Genomic DNA, 18468 nt, shown 5'->3' with positions numbered 1-18468 from the left:
ATAATAATAATAATAATAATAATAATAATAATAATAGAGTTAAGTAGGGTGAAAAGAATGGATTTGTGCCGGCATAACCAAAATGTTTGCTCTCGGCATAATTAATTTAAGTTAAATTATGGAAAAAGTGAAGTTATTTATTAAATTGCCAGACATCCAGCGGCAATAAAATCAGGATGCTCTGTTGGCCTATTCGGCTCTGGAGAAGGTAACCAGATAGACCAATACTACTTTGTGTGCCAACTGTGTTTTGACCAGTTACCTGATTTCAAGGGTTTACAAGACGCTTTGTCAGCACGACTATTGCAAGCATTCCCACAATTCAAAATGAAAAGTATTTTGCAGTTTCACTTTGAAGAAAGGTTGACTAAGGGGCCAATTTGAATGCAATATACAACGAAATGGTGATAAAACTCATTCTTGCATAAAAACGGCAGTATGGTGGCAGGTATTTCAAATTGGGATCTCAACTTTAATCATCCACATAAAATCTAACGTCTGACTATGTTATGAAAGGGCACGCCGACTGCCGAAATGACTCTCAAAATGATCATAATCTTGAACTAATGGAAGGCAAACAACATAAAGTTACGTAGCGTCCAGAAAACGCGAGATTAACACGAGAGTAACAGCCAACCCAAAATAAGTTTAAGTTCAATATTATTTTCATGTATAGGCTGTGATTTTATACTGACCTCCGGGAGCCGGGATAGCGCAGTCGGTTAGCGACTGGATACGGGCTGAGAGACCGAGGGGTTAGAGTTCGAGTCGCGGTAGGATCAAGAATTTTCTCCTCTCCATGTCGTCCAGACCGGCTCTGGGGTCCACAAAGCCTCCTATCCAATGGGTACAGGGATCTCTTTCCACGTGGGTAAAGCGGCCGGGGCGTGAAGTTGACCACTCACCTCCAACTAGTTCCGAGGTAAAGAAAATGTGGATCTATACATCTACTCCCTCACACACCTTCATGACGTAATGCTTAATTAGTTCAGCACAGGGACAACTTTACCTTCTTAATTTACCTCTGGGTTGTGCATGGAAATTGGAGAGATTATTTCCAGAAGTAGCGTGGCAGTGGTTACAGCTGCACTGTCAGAGGAAGAGAGCGTAATGCTTTTGTTCGACTAACGCACATACACCTGGCCGTCTTTATCTCGGTTAATGGACTTGGACTAGGCCCACCGCGCATTCCGCTACGAATGGCCAGGTCTCATAACGTGGGCAGTATTTATACTGGGGAGGAACATAAGCAGTTCTCCAAGTGTAACATCTGCAATTCTGAATACCTCTTCAGTCTTGACGTGTGGGTACGTTTACTGCGGGTTGCGAAGCTAATCATACTACTCAAGTCACATTTCATAGTAAAATTAATTATCGGCGTTCTTCATCAGATACACACACGACACCAAGATTTTTAAATGAAGACTACAGCTTTTAATGAAAGCACTATACTTTATATCATGCACTGATCTTTTGTGGGGCACATGGTAGTGTAGTTGGTTGAGGCACCAGGCTACAAGACGGAAAGTCGCGGGTTCGAGTCCCGATGAGGTGGATTTTATTCCATTGACCTATTTCTTCCAGACGCATTATGGTCCTGTGGATCTTCCTCGGGGGTAAAGGGTGGCCGACGCGTAAGGCTGACAACCTTACCGCCATCTGTGAGCCGATTGTCTAGAGAAAATGTGGGAGCCTCGACGTCTCACAAACCTATGGGCCTCCACGGCCTGTTACAGGGATAGTTTTACGATTTTTTTTTACTGATCTTGTGTCCGATGACCGTTGCTGAGAAAGAAATTATCAAGACTGGCTTGAGCTCCACGCAAAGCAGGATTTATATTGGACAGCCAAGAGCAAATTCCCCCAACATCTTGTACTGCGGACTCAGGATACAAATTGTAACGAATACCTGTTGTTTGACGACGAGGAAGCATTTCGCACTTCTGTAGCAGAGTTTGGAACGAGACTCGAAGTGCCTTGCCAGCTCCCGGCAGATGACATGGCGTAGGAAAGTGAGCAGTTTTCTGGCAGGTTTCACATGCATTTCTGTCTGGTTACGACACAGGTCAAGTTTTCCTCTATAATGAGCCAGGGATTTACGAAGCTCTGGAATGTGACTCCAACTAACGACTGGCATATGCTACGCTCTGCCTAGTACACACAGCACATGCTACAACGGGACTTACCATCCCGACACACTCAAATCTACAAAAACACGATAGAAGCCTTCATTATTTTAGTAATATAAACATAAATATGTGATATTTTGTGTAGAGAAAACAAAATTCTTTATTTAACAGCTGGCCTATAAACATGACGAAACTGACGTCTTAATAAATTATAAAATAAACTAATTGTAAGCCTCTTTGTGAGGTTTCCACGCAGGAAATGATATCACGGTACAAACATACAAAAGGAATAGATAGAACTGGACATGTGGAGAGTTAATATATCAGAAAGGAATGCAGTCAACTAAAGAATGATATTGGAGTAGCAAACTAGGAGTACTGTAAGATTATGGCCACCAGTATCTCCGGACTTCAGCACACGTTTTTCTTTCCATGAAATACATACAAAAGTATGCATTCAAATTACCCTCATGCAGTGGAAGTAACGAACGCCAGAATTCTTCGGAAAGCCACTGAATATAACAGCAGACAATGAAATGAGTTAACCAGGCCTAAACACAATTCATTACGTATGCTCAGGTGAAGTCGTACAAACAAACATACGCGAGGGCCTACAGCGAGTTTTGTAACTTTACATTTGTGAAGAAAGTCGTCTTCTGGGATGTCGCGCCGTGTAGAAATTGTGTTAACCGACGTTTCGGAGGAACGTAACCCCTCCATCTTCAGCGTAGAAGACAAGAAGAAACAGACTGTTGCACCTGCTCTAGTTGGTTTCCTCGAGGATTTCTTGTTCTTGTTCCTCCGAAACGTCGGTTAACACAATATCTACACGGCGCCACATTCCCAGAAGACTGCTTTCTTCATAGTTACCGCCGTGAAAACCTCAAATCTTTTATAATTGTGGTTTATATAAAGATGTTTCCAGTAGATAAGAGAATACAGCACTGAACGATGGGTTGATGACTTAGAAAAGATGTGGAAGAACTCGTTCGTGGCCTAATTTCGGAAAAGTCTGCTACACCCATATTTGCGTGGCGGGAAGGATGAACACCATGGAAAACATGTCAGGACAACGCATCTCCACGACGAGATTTGAACCTGGGACCTCAAAACACGACACAGGGGTACTACTCACTACATAGGATATTCCGTTTAATTTGATACCAAATATACATGTTCTAATGGTGTGTCTTTCCTTTTGAACATTATGTATTATATAATTAGCATTAAATGACTATTTATATGTACCGTTTATTAACCCGGAAGAACTGACAGCCAACAAAACAATTAGTTTTTTCAATGGCTCTACAGTTCTTTGTTGGGCCCTGGCTTCTTATTCAGATCCGTAATCATTTTTCAGAGACGGTAGGACACCCTGGACGAATGTTCAGCCCGTCGCAAGGCCGCTACCTACACACAGAACAACACGAACACAGAATAAACACACAAAAAACATCCATGCTTTAAGTGGGATTCGGCCGCGCCATAGCTCAAGCGGTTAGACGCTGGCTTCCCACCGCGGCGGCCCGGGTTCGATCCCTGGTCAAGTGGGATTTGTGGTGGACAAAGTGGCGATGGGACAGGTTTTCTCCGAGTACTTCGGTTTCCCCTGCCAATCTTCATTTCACCAACTGCTCTACAATCACCCTCACCTATCGTCTGGGGCTGGTACAATCGGCCAGAAGTGGCCGCAGTACAAGGGACTTGGTCCCACCCCACTAGCAATAAAAAAAAAGTGGGATTCTGAAGCACGATCCCAGCGTCCGAGCGAGCGAAGACAGTTCATGCCTTAGACCACGCGGCGACTGTGACTGCCACATTAAGAGATCTGGATGGGAGGGCTTGAACCAAATTCTTACAATTCTTAAGACAGAAGAGAAACGAAGGGAAAATAATAACACAATGTTTGCACCACCGTCTAGAGGAACAGAGTATGGTGAATGACTTGATAAAACATCTCATGGACAAGAATAAGTACAATATTTTCCTTCGTATCCTGTTGTGTGCATCACTAGCATGTGGTCCTACTGGCATGATCAGTAGCAACGGTTCCGTTGCGCAGCAGTGACACATATCTAAACGACCGAAACACGTAGCGTAGTAACATTTCAATAAACATCAATTACTGAAAACAAAAAGTTGTGATTGACGGATATACCATATACTATAGGTACAATAAATACATGAGGAGCTATTTCAAGGAAACTGCGGCTCCGGCCTAGAAACCCGAGATTAACGGCCGTGGGATTCGTTGCGCTGACCACGCTACACCCTCTATCCGCTAAAGTTGGCACTAACTTCGCCGACAAGCGGCGGTCGCTCGGTCGGTATAGTTCTCTTGCGGACTAAATCCAAAGAGTTTGTTTCTTGATAGGTACAATAACTGTGCAATGGTGATGACTGTACTCCACAGTAGCGTAGAAAGCCACTGACGAGACTGACTCTCTGGCACCAGGATGTTCAACACCTGCAACATGAGACATGTTCTTGAGCCGGTTCTATCCATCTCCTAGTCTCACTGCCTACTTACCCAGCAACCACCTCAATTCTGTCCTCCCATAATGACCCCGATTTTGCAAGTCACTCTCCAACAGCACCACGTGCTCTGTCAACTGTACTCTCCTAGCTTAATTGCGGGTAAAAGGTAAGTTAAGTTGTCCCTGGGCTTAATTAGTGACATGTGAGGCAGTGGAGGCATAATTTTGCATTTCTTGACCTCAGCAATAGATGTAGGTGAGTGGTCAGCTTCTTGCCCCTGCAGCTTTACCCCCGTGTAAAGAGCCCCCGGTACCCATTAGATACGAGGCTGGGTGAACCCCAGAATCGGTCTGGACGCTGTGAAGAAGAGAAAAATCATAGCACTGTCAGGAATCGAACCCAGACCGACAGCCTGAACGAATGAATCTAAGTAAACAGAACTTTCATACCTATACTTCGATGTATTCTTCATAACGTATAGGCCTATGCATTTGAATCATACAGAAAGCAAAAGGGACGTTAGTACTTCGTTAACTAACTGCACGAACTTGTGGTTTTTCTTTTGTAAAGAGACAGTCACATCGTCGTTGCCCGGAACCATATCCAGGCCGTTCAGTTCGCACTCCCTTAAGAACGATTTTTTGCCCAGTTTCGTTATTTTCAAAAAATAAAATTAGGGTTCCTATTCACTTTTTGAATTCCTGAACCAGTCTTTATGAAACTTGGTTGGCACATCATTGCACCTGAGCTCATCTCAAAGCGTACTTCACACACCCTGTGTCTGTATGTGTATCACTCTATCGTTGCTAGGAAACGGTTCGGTAAACATGTTTCAGCGGCAAAGAGCACACGCAAAAATAAAAGAACTGTTAGACGCGTAATTTTCTATTCAGTCCGTGTCTTATCAAAGGAGAGCATGTGTATCCCCTTTCGTTGTTAGGGAACATCTCGGTGAAAACGTTTCCAAGGTAACGAAGAATTGTTGAAGGCGTCGTTTTCTATGCGGTCCGTGTCGTGCCAAAGGAAAGTAGCGATCAGTTCTTCCCAGAACTCCCTGTTATCACTTTTATGCTTAATTTAAATAGCTTTTCTTTCAAAGAGCTCATGGGACCTCCTGGTTGACCTGAGAGAATATACAAGGAGGACGTTAAAAGGCATCTTAAGAACGCGGGGTGCGAACTGGATCAGGGTAAGTTAAAATAAAATACTTTATTAACATAGTAATGAACCTCTGGGTTCCACAGAAGGAGGGAATACCAAATTTTAAGGAATACCCTGCACACTGAAGTTGGCTGAACCTCACAGCACGAGATGAGGGTCCACAAGGCGCCCTATTTGCTACCTGTCCGTCAATCTCAGACGGCACACAACATGCCACTGGAATGTACCCACATACCTGGTGGCGCCACCAAGCCCAATTACCCCGCTCTTACCTCCCGCAGAGAATTATCTCGCAACTGCAGCGTCATTACCCATGCCTGAAGAAAATCACTGTAGAGCTTCAAAGAAAATGTGTTCTTCTACACCACTGACTCATAACATTTTCTAAGCAGTAACAGACTAAAATATATATTTCAGTACTTACTAACTACAGCCGGTCACGGTAGCCGAGCGGTCTAAGGCATATACTGTCTTCGCTCGCTTGGAAACCGGGATCGTGGGTTCGAATCCCACTCAGGGCACGGATGTTTAGTTTGTGTGTGCGTTTTTCTGTGTTTGTGTACAGGTAGAGGCCTTGCGACGAGCTGATCACCCGCCCAAGGAGTCCTACCGAATGCGTAAGATCTAGAAAAACCGAAGTGAACGGAGAAGTTCATGGAGGTAGGCCTAGGCCCACTGGGGCTGTAGTGCCAAGGTGAAAAAAAAACTTACTAACTACAGTATGTAGGCCGCGCCATAGCTCAAGCGGTTAGTCGCTGGCTTTCCACTGCGGCGGGCCGGGTTCGATCCCCGTTCTGTCAAGTGGCATTTGTGGTGGAAAAAGTGGCGCTGGAGCAAGTTTTCTCCGAGTACTTCGGTTTCCCCTGCCAATCTCCATTCCACCAATTGCTCCACAATCACCCTCACATATCATCTGGGACTGGTACAATAGGCCAGAAGTGGCCGCAGTACAAGGGACTTAGTCCCACCCCACTAGCATTAAAAAAGAACTACAGTATGTATTAACACAGGCGTGCCAACTTTAGCGGGTAGGGTGTGTCGCATGGTCAGCGCAACGGATCCCCACGGCCGTTAATCTTAGATTTCTACACCGAATCCGCTATTTCCTTGAATAGCTCCTCAATTATCCTCATGAGGCTGAGTGGACCCCGTTCCAGACCCATCACTTCTCAGATAATCTGGTATCACTGGGAATCGAACCCGGACCTATGGATCTGAAGCCAGGAACTCTGATCACTAGACCACAGAGCCGGTCTACCACCGTACATCTGAGTACAATATTTTTTATTGTGCTGTCTGATGAGCAGCCCATCGCTTATAACCTGTGTCGCTTAACCGACAACAGGGGACAAACATAATAATTATCCAGCCAATCGCTCACCCGAAATATATACCCATCCTGGATAGCCGGGTTCGGAGTCTCGTGAGGGGCTGGGGCATGGGCAGGGTTCTCTCTCCGACACCGCCGTGTCGGCCCATCACAATGGTATGCTATTATGGACCAGCAAGCACCATCAACTTGGTTTGAGACAGCGTGTACCCAAGATCCAGGGTGGCGCCGAGGTGTAGGTTTAGGACAGTGTTCTGCCGGTGTCCTCACAATGGCTATCTGATGGAATGGCCCCTCGTCGCCGCCAGTAACGTTTCATTTCAGGTCTCTTGCCTGTCGCCTTGTAGCTTATAAACCTATCGCCTGCATGCATCGAATAACTGTCTCACTGTAAACGTGCAATTTCTAGCCAACCTTTCCAACGTTGCCTTTTCGGACAGGACATTTCCTCCAAAAGAATCTTCAATTTGCAACCTGGAGACTTTCATTTAAACGTTACGGTGAGTAAATAAACAGAAAGACAGGGAGATCGCGTAGACTTAGAGCTGAATTACATATTGTCTCGCATCAGTGACTGAAGACGGGGTTCAGATTGGTAATTGAATTTATTGCATACTTACAGGACGTAAGTACAAATTATTATAACACTGTTAGTAATTTTAACACTACAACGCACTCCATGTTTCACTAGTCTTCACGGATTTATAACACAGGCACTACAAAAAGTCTCCCTATATCACACACCCCCAATAACACTGCACTATAGCACACATAAAATCTTCAAGTCTTCAGTGCGACCTCTTGTACTCTTCTACGCTTATACTTCCAAATCGCTTGGAACTTACAGCTCACGGCTCTCGTTATATATAGCCGCGGAACGGACATGAACCTACAGTAAACACATATCACGTAATCGCTATCCAGCCAGTCTATTGGCGCGTCGCTCGGATATACAGAAAACACTGCTTCCTCTACTGTTTCGTGTTGGACCGTATTCATAGAGCTCTTGCCTGGCAACGCGTTGATCAAATCCGTTACAATAAATAAAAAATAATACAAATTAAGAAGACATAAAAGTAATACACGGTCACAATATAAGATAATTAATTTTGTATGTGTAAATCTCAAAATAATGTATAACATCTTTCATCAGACTGCAAATAGCATTCCTCTTCCAAAACCTGATCTTTGGTACATCACTGATCCTGCTTCATGAAAATTTCAGTTAAGTATCTACGGTTCTACAGCCCTTGTGGACCTTGACCGCTTTTAATTTTCTTAATCCTATACACAGTCGGTAGGACTCCTTGAACGGGGCATCAGCCCGCCACAAGGCCGTTGCAGAATAAACGCACAGACATTCGTGCCTAAAGTGGGATTCGAAACCACGACGCCAGTGTTCAAGAGGGCGAAGACAGGGCATACCTTCGACTGCGCGGCCACTGTGATCTGCATTACCAAATCTTACGACAAATAATTCATTACAAAGCAACTAGGTCCAGATATGAGCAATATACTCAGATGGGCTGTTTCATGCAGGAGAAATCACAGAATGAAATCAGGCAAACGTCGGCGACCCTTGGAATCGAAAAATGCTCTGTCTGACGCTTTTCACAACAGGATTGAGAAACCGAAAAAATCTATAAAAAAATCCAAATTAAAGACACATGATCGGCCACTAACTTCATGCATCGCATCCTAACTCTAACGGAACCCTTACCGAACTAACCAATTAGAACGCAACATACTCACAGATGGAGTAAAATCATGGAGCCTGAAAGTGCAGGCGGGGGTGGGGGCAATCGACGAATTAGAACATCGGGACAGAGACGTCTTAACCGACTCCGAAGCTCGGAAATCGAGGAACTGAAGAGAGAAACCGATCGAAACAGAACTAAAGAGTTTTATCTTCTGGGACACAGCGCTGTGTTGTCCGCTTCAAGTCAACAGACGTTCCAGAGAAACATGCCGCTTTCTGCCTGCTTCTCGCTGGTTTCTTGCTTGGCTTATTACACAGATCACACTTCAAGTTCCATCACCGAATCACTGCGGCCAGATCAGGTATACTCCTTCATGTGGAAATTTTAGTTTAAAACTTGTTTATTGTTTCCCTCATGGGGTGACACTGAGTCCACTTGGTACTGCGGTCACTGTTTGGCCTACTGTCAGCCCCAGATGACAGATGATGATGAGTGTGAAGCAGTCGGTGGAATGGGAATTGGCAGGGGAAACCGAATAGTTTAAAACTAAGTATCATAATTTTCCCACCGCGGCGACCCGGGTCACGTCATATAGGATTACGACGGACAAAGTGGCACTGGGGCAGGTTTTCTCCGAATACTTTGGTTTCCCCTGCCAATTTGCATTCCACCGATTGCTCCACAATCACCACAGTCTATCATCTGGGGCCGGTACAATAGGCAAGAAGTGGCCGCAGTACAAGGGACTCAGTGTCACCCCATGAAAAAAACAATAAAAATGTAAAAGAGTATAACAATTTGTTCTATTTATTATTTGAAACAGACAGTTTCTATTTCTATTTTGATCAGGCTAATGCGATACATGGCCGGTCACGATAGCCGAGCGGTCTAAGGCATGCACTGTCTTCGCTCGCTCGGAAGCCGGGATAGTGGGTTCGAATCCCACTCAGGGCATGTATGTTCAGTGTGTGTGTACGTTTTTCTGTGTTTGTGTACAAGTAGAGGCCTTGCGACGAGCTGATCACCCGCCCAAGGGGTCCTACTGAATGTGTAAGATCTAGAAAAACCGAAGTGAACGGAGTTCATGGAGGTAGGCCTAGGCCCACTGGGGCTGTAGTAAAATAAAAAATGCGATACATGAAAGGAAACAAAGAAAAGTACAGTTACAAAACGATTTATTTCAATTGCTGTCTAGAAAGGGTTAAAACGTTTGTCACTATCCGTCACGAACAGACGCTCAATAAGATACCGCAGGTAACGTTCCATACAGAAGCTATTAAATATTATTATTGTGGCTGGCCGTGTTTACGTAGGCTCGAAATATTGCCAACGGTTTCTTTACAGACATCCCTCGTTCTATAACGAAACGTCTGGGATAGAAACAGAGTCTACTTAACTTGCTACTAATAATTTACATGCATGTAATTATAATCAAGACATACTCAAAATGAACGCGCACAAAATTCGTACTGCAGTGCGTTTGTGCATGCAGGGATGTAGCATTCTTGTGGGGTGAAGGTGGATTGTGACCCCTACCGTTTATTTACCAGTCACGATTAAAATAATGTTCCCGGCTACTACAGCACGGCACCAATAGACCACAATCTGCAGGCATCATAAGCGGCCCCGCTGTATATTATAAAACACGGGCACAAAAACAAGCAGTCTGAGAGTTACTAACCGGTAGTCAGGCACTAACAACTTTAAACAATGTAAAACTTAATCTAAGAGACTCCACTAAATTCATTGTGCGCCTATTTGGTTACCATTTTTCGCTCCAAGAGGCCCAACATATTTCATACAAGCATATGAGGAACCGTCCCATACCTTGTCCACCTGTCTCAGAGAGACCTCCCCATTATAATGAACACCACAATACACCTCAGACTCGATTCCAGGGGTGGTCAAACTCGTTCTAGCTCTAAAAATTATATATTTCTCTAACTCCATGGAGCACAGTTCTCGTGAAGCTGATAGTCACTCACTTCAAGAAGAAATTCCCAAACTTAGGAACACAAAACAAGAGTAAACGAAAAAGTATGTTTATGACATTTTAATCTACTGCCCGAAATAAAGTAAAAAAGGACAGAAAAGAAAGTGGAAAACAAAATAAAAGCAAACGAAAAACGTAAGCATAACGGAAAGACTGAAAAAAGAAGGCACAATGAAAGAAAAAGGAGTGACTGCAAGGAAGAAAAGAAAAAAGAAAACACAGAAGGAAAGAAAGAAAGAAAAAGCAAATGACAACGAAAAGAGTAACAAATGAACTAAAGAGAAAAATATTAAGGAATGAAAGAATGAATGTATAACTAAAAACAAGAAGTTGTGTGAAGAACGGCCTACTTTCCTCTGGTACGACACGGATCGCACATAACACAGACAGCAAGGTGATGTCATAAGCCTGACAACAAAAATAAAGGGAGATACATAGACAAACAGCAACAGTCTCATTTATTTTTAAAAAATAAGGAAAATGGGCTAAGAATGAAAGAATGGGCGAAAGGATGACACAGAAATAAGTGGCTTGTCATATGGATCATGGCATGGTTCAGCATTTCTATCTGGAACCAGTGTTCGATGCCTGAAACGGGTAAATTGTAATGGAACAGTCATGAGCTGTGGAGCCACATGAAGCAGACGTCAGGAAGCTGCTCGTAAGGCAACAAGAACTGTGAAGCGATGGTACTTCGCGACATCCTGTTGACGGGACGGGACGGGACGGGACCGTCTCTTCCAAGCTTTATTTAAAACTGCAGAGGAAACAAGGCTGTAGCTTCACCACTACTGTGCACACACACAACAACCAAGATAGCTTCATTCTTATACGTGTACAAGCCCAGCTTCATTGCTAATACCCATGTCACTTTCAGTAATAATTCAACACTGCTCACATCAGATGTGCAAGTTCATATTTGTCAGGTCAGGACCCTATAATTCCTTCATTTAACCTAGGCTGGTGTCATACTTCTAAAATTTTTACTAGCCAGTTTGAAGGAAGGAGGTCAGATAAAAATTTTCAGAAGCTGCATAATTTGTAATTTTCTAGGCCGTGGAGGCCCATAGGGTTGTGAGACGTCGAGGCTCCCATACTTTTCTAAGCAATCGGTTCACAGATGGCGATGAGGTTATCAGCTTTATGCGCCGGCCGCCCTTTACCTCCCAGAAAGATTACCGGTACTCATTTCTGTCAGAGGCTGAGTCGACTCCAGGGCCATGCGGCTGGAAGGATTGGATCAATTGAAAAATCCAACGACATAATCGGGAATCGAACTCACGACCTTCAGGTTCGTAAGATAATGCCTCAATCAATCACGCTATCGCATGGGCTCTCAATGTTGTTAGAAAGATTAAATCGAAGGTGATGGAAAGGGCATGTAGCATGTATGGGAGATAGTCGTGTTAGTAGGAAGACGTGAAGGAATAAACTATTAGAATGACGTTGGATGGGAGGATAATATTAAAATGGATCTTATACAAATAGGATGGGAGAATATCAACTGGCTTCATCTGACTCAGGACAGAGACCTGGAGCGGGTTCTTGTAGACATGGTAATGAACTTATTACGGTTCCACAAAATTAATTTTAAAAATTCATCAGTTGGTTTGAATGTGGAGACATTAGACTAAATGAGTGTTACAAAACGTTTTTAATATGTGGCATCTTCAACGTTGCATCATTAGTAATTATTGGAATAATAGCACATCCAGCGTAACAAATTTCATTCATTCATCAGCAATCTGTCAATACGACAGGTCCACAGTCTCTTCCAAAACAATTCCTCCACTTGATGCGATCTAGAGCTTTCTCCTTCAAATGACAGTATCCTCTTCTGTCCCCAAGGTCATCCAGCATCTTCTTACGTCTTCTTCCTCGTCTTCTGGTCACTTCTATCCGCCCCTGCGCGCGCGGTCACACTCCCGCGCACGAGTCTCAATTTCCCGCACACTTTGATTGTTTAGTATATAGTCAATTTGAATTAATAAAAATAGAATTGAAAAGTACAGTCCAGTTTCTGTTATTTCTGGGAGCTTATAAATTTTATATATATAAAATATATAGATGGATTACGGGCTGGATGGCCGAGGGGTCGGAGTTCGAGTTCCGGTAGGGTCAAGAACTGTTTCTTCTCCACGTTGTTCAGACCGGCTCTGGGGCCTACCCGATCGCCTATCCAATGGGTACCGGGGGCTCTTTCCCCGGGGGTAAAGAGGGAACGATGATTACAATTATAAGATACATATTTTTTAAAAAAAATCAAATGTTAAAGAACTTGATACTACCATGCACAGCATAAACATTTTATGCAATAACAGATCTTAGAAAAATACTGAAGCTATGGTGAAGCAATTTTTTGTATGGATGAAACTAAACGTAAGTGGCAAAAATGCGAGCTGGGTAGTTTGCATTCACCTTCTGTTTAACTGTTATAACAGATGAACTACTGGAGTTACCATCTTAAACCTACACGAATACAAATCATAAATATGCCTACAAATTCGGCACGAAACATATTTATGTTAGCAATTACATACATGGCGACAGTGTAACAAATATAAGATAGTGTATGACAAAATTTATTGCAGAGAGACTCAGTACTAGTGGAATTTATGCACATAAATAGGCAATTAAATTATGCAATAGGTCTAATTAATTCATAGTTTTTGCTAGTCTCTCCATATGTGTAATGTATCATTTAAAAAGAAAGTAGACTTTATAAGTCCTCTTGTTTTCATTTCAAAAATCCCATCTTACAAAAACGTTGCATGAAATTTAAAATGTAGAAATATTCCATTAGCGAACCCACGCACACATGTATATCGATGGGGAACTGCAACGCGAGATGGACTGCCCCTCGCTGGCGGACTCATATTAATTAAACCGATCCGGGCCTGACACGAGAACGAGCCCAGCTCCCGTGGGGGCGGTTTGTTCGCAACGCAGAATATCCCCTACTCACTAGTTACTGAAGCTGATTAACCCGGGTGTTGATTTAATCACCAACTGGGTAATTGGTGTCTCTAACTAACAAACTCTGCAGGCGTTCACTGATGCCACTGCATATTCATCAATTGAACCCCCGCCTCCCCTCCGCCCAGTACCAACAAAACATAACCTATACGTGATCCTCTCAAGTCTGTTATTATAGACAGGGTGAGCCTTATACCATGGATACAATGTTACATTAAAAGAGGAGGGGTAGTAAAGTAAACTCCCCACCTCCCTAGGTCAAACGCGCATGAATAGAGCCCCGCACAGAGTTCAAATATAATCTTCACATTCGAGAAAAGAATGAGCACTAATGTAGAATGTATTAATGACAGTCTCTATTTCGTAACACCGCAATTATGCTTGATATCCAATTTAGTTTTATGCGTACAACTCAGTGGCTTTAATCCGCAAGCGAACTATACTGACCGAGCGACCGCCGCCTGTCGGCGAACATAGTGCCAACTTTCGCGGATAGAGGGTGTCACGTGGTCAGAGAAACGAATCCCCACGGCCGTTAATTTCGGGATCATAGACCGGAGCCGCTATTTCCTTGGAATAGTTCCTCAATTATCCTCACGAGGCTGAGTGGACCCCGTTCCAGATCCACTACTTCTAAGTAAATCTGGTAGCGCCGGGAATCGAACCCGGGACCCTTGATCTGCAGCCAGGAACTCTGACCACTATGGTACAACACCATGTCGAAATGATAAAATATTACAGACGTTTCGAACAGTATTACTATTTTGGTTGTACACTTCACGATGCTCTCAGCAGCTCAGACTATATGGCGTCAAATGGTAGGCTGTAGGAATTGCGGTTCTCACAGCCTTGAATACGAAGTGCTCTATCTTCAGGGATATAATGCCGTGTAGCGAGACGGGAACTGCACGGCTCCCAGTAAAATATGGTCGTGATTCTCGAGGCACTCGGAACCAAGAACGGCTATGCTGACGAGACTCAGCAGCACTGTACCCGACCGGAAAGTCTCAATAGACTACGAGGCGTTATAGCCAAGAAAATGGCCCTTCAAATTTTAGGATGATTTATGAATGAAATCCCCCCGAACGTGTCTCCACCTTGTCCTGGTGGTGGGGCATGCGTGACTCTGTGACCTGGAGAGCTATGCCGGCGGTAGTTTAACTACCAGTAGGGTCACTCATGCCGGAAAGTTCAGAGGGTAGTGTCCAGACTAAGAGAGATACCCTAGTCCTCCAGGTAGGAGGTTGGGCATGAGGCTAGAACCTCATCCCGTTAAAAAATGTTCAGAAACCTAACAACCTGCCTCGTGTCGTCATGCGTGGAGCCATTTCTCTGGCAGCACGCACTGGTTGTGGAGAAGGCCAAGGCTCACCCAGAGCTGTAGCGCCGAGCGGTAGGTAGGTGAATGAATTGGAGAGTATCTGGAAGGAAGCTTTTGTGGTCTAATTGAGGTAGGCAGACGTCTTTGCCGAGATTCGAAACAGGCACCTCCCGAATACAAGTCTAGAACGTTAGCGCCACACAAACTTACTCGGTATGTTCTTGCCGTAGATGTTCACATCCTTAACAATTCCGCGCAAGGACCTTCAAAATGTTCACGGCCCGCAATGAAAATGGACTGCAGGAAAACCTCGGCATGTCATTATATCAGACAATTCCCACTGTGTGATGCTCCGTTCCATACTCACGTCTTCGGGGTTTCACTATACTGCATGATATCTTTATTGCTCTTAGAATTGCGAGATTGGTGGCAATGTCGGAAGTCGAAGTCACAACGTCTGCGATATCAAACTTGCATGCTCAACGCCAGATCATTCCAAAGTAACTACTGTCTCAAACAAAGTCGACTTTGTGCCCAAGTTCCGCGTCTGTACATGGTGCAGCGAGATCCCAGTTCTACCTCACAAAGTTTTGACTTGATGGGAGTGAGCGGTCCGGTTCACGCTCCAGGAGCATAAGAGCCGGTCTGGGCATGGGGACCAAGCCAAAAACGCGTCAAATATGATATACGTCATTCGTTTTATTATAATGTATCCTCACAGTTCTGTCTCGGCCTTCCAAGTGGAGAATTTCTGATAGGTTATCGCAACACTCTGCATAAATTCTTGTTTACCTCAAGCGAGCCACGTCATAACTTCCCCCATTTCCACCTGACCATATATTCCCTTATGTAAGAACAGAAATTCTCTGCGTATCCTGGATGCACCTGGTTCGAATCTCGGAATTATGATCAGAGGGATTCCCACTACCTCGCCTCATCTCCTCTGGAGGAATGATAGAACAATATGTCTACATGTCCAGATGATATGGCTTGGTGTTTCCTCCAATTCACCTCAGATCCAAACATTTTCGTTAGAAATTTGTTCTCGGATATTTGCATCTTGCGTTCTTCTCTCTGAGTAACAGCCAATGAGTAATTTACTGTAAGGAAACATGGTCTCTGTGTTTAATTAACTAAGGATCATGCCATGAAGATGTCTTGGAAAACTGATATATAGCTCCATCATACTTCGGCATTAGATGGAGATGAATGAGCAACTTCACGCGCCGGCCGCTCTACCATCGAGGAAAGAGCGCAAGGTACCCAATGGATAGGAGGCCGGGTGGGACCCAAAGCCAGTCTGGATACCGTGGAATACAGAAAAATATCCTGCTCCTGTCGGAAATCGAACTGCGGCCGTCCAGGCTAACAGAAAACTTAACACCTTAACCTCAATCCATATTTCTCGTCCAAACAGCAAGTATTCCGTAAAAGTAGACGTTCTCACTGTTCAAGTTGGATCCTCTTGTTGAAGTTCAGGTGCAAAACCATTCAGCGGGCGATCTGTCTTCTACTGCGGAGTTAATGGTAGCTACTCCGTACGTGCAGTGCCAGTTACTCTGTCACGAACACGAAATTAATAACCCCTCCAAAACCAAAAGCCGTAATGGAACTTCGTCTTTACATTAAACCGCAATCTTCAAAACAGTTTCGGTTGTTTTGGGCTAATTAAAATCCAACAATAATCACCGGACGTCCTGTAAACTTCAATTTAGACTCAATTCGGCAAGGCATTTAGGCTATCTCTTGAGTCTGTATGAAAGAATAATATTGGTTTAAACAAAAATGGGGGTTCCCCCCGGGATACGGTCCGAATACAGAATCTGATATCCAGCGTTTATGACCGGAAATAATCAAGTGATTATTTCGCGTCAAAAGCTCCAAGAGACTATAAATGTTATATACCTGTAATAGGCCTTAAACCGAAAATTGTCTAAAAATCTTATGTGCTTTCAATATATTTAGAGATAACGGTTTCTGAATTCGTGGAAACTGATTACAGGTTCAATGCAGCATTCAGATGCTGCAACAAAGAGCCAGTGGACTGCTTGATAAACCCAAAAGTGGCCGGCGCCAATGCACTTGTGCTTAATGCTGCCCACTACATGTAAATGTATCGATGGCAGGCTTTGGGGCCCCTCTCTTAATGTTTCTGTTAAGAAAAGGCCGTACAGTTGTTACCACTATAAACTGTACATAAATTTTTAAAAAGAAAAGTATATGAAAAGTTAACAAGAAGCTCTGGGAAGAAATAACAATCTACTCTCCTCTGATACGACAAGGACCGCATATAGAACGACGCGTCCAATAATTCTTCTACTGTTGCATGTATTCGTTGCAGCGGAAATGTTTTTACTGAGCCGTTGCCTAGCAACGACAGGGGGCTACACATACAGATACACACAGACTGATGAGATGGATTTGTGAAGTATACCGTTGAGATGGGCTCAGGTGCCGTGATATACATATGAAGTTACACAGAGATTGGTTCTGGCGTTAAAAAGTTGACAGCGGGGATTCAAAGACATAGACATCAGGGTGATCTCATAAGCCTACTTTCATTTTTCTTTCAAAATAAGGAAAGTAAGCTAAAAACACATTATCTAGAAATTACCTTGGTTTACAATTATTTCTCGAAACACCGCAGTCCACTGTACATTTTTGACATTCAACCCGTAAGCATGAAATTCCAAGAGTAACAATTCTGTGCGTCAGTTGTGTGCTTACTGCCGAGATATGTGACTGGAACTCGAAAGCTGAACTAGCCATTTGCAGTAAATTCGAATGGAATGTCTTTCCGCTTGTATTTTGGGAAAGTTTAAGCACATGGTACCGCTGTTCGAAAACCGAGGGGCCCCAGAACGCTGCCCGCTCTGCCCATTAGATAAAGCGCCCCAGCCGGTGCTTACTCACCGCGCCACGAAGACGTCTGATACAGCTGGAAGCATTCTTAACCCCGGAACTAGATGACAGTGGGTGGTCAACTACATGTATCGGCAGCTTTGCATTCCGGAAAATGAGCCCATGGAATCGAGTTAAAAAAATAGGCTGGATTATGCTCAGGACCTGTCTGTACACTAATAAAGAAAAAGTAAAGCTATCCCTGTACCAGGCCGTGAAGGCCCATAGGGTTGTGAGACGTTGAGGGTCCCACATTATATAGACAATCGGCTCAAAGATGGCGGTAAGGTTGTCAGCCTTACGCGCCGGCCGCGCTTTACTCCCCAGGACAAATATTTAATTAATTCCTGGTACTCATTTCTGTTAGAGGCTGAGTAAACCCCAGGGCCTAGTGCGGCTGGAAGGATTAGGTCAACTGAAAAAAAATCCAATGTCCTCATCGGGATTTGAACCCGCGACCTTCCGGCTTGTAGCGTAGC

General features: G+C 43.9%; 1 protein-coding gene across 3 annotated transcripts in view; it reads right to left on the bottom strand.

Moving 5' to 3' along the window:
* Positions 1–18468, bottom strand: part of LOC111870075 (ankyrin repeat domain-containing protein SOWAHB) — a 325518-nt gene that overhangs the window by 247943 nt on the left and 59107 nt on the right. The window lies entirely within an intron of this gene.

This window comes from Cryptotermes secundus, unplaced genomic scaffold (assembly GCF_002891405.2).
Source record: "Cryptotermes secundus unplaced genomic scaffold, Csec_1.0 scaffold355, whole genome shotgun sequence".
In the NCBI taxonomy this organism is placed as follows: domain Eukaryota; kingdom Metazoa; phylum Arthropoda; class Insecta; order Blattodea; family Kalotermitidae; genus Cryptotermes; species Cryptotermes secundus.
Note: the sequence above shows the minus strand (reverse complement) of the source record. Positions and strands in the feature narration are given on the sequence as shown.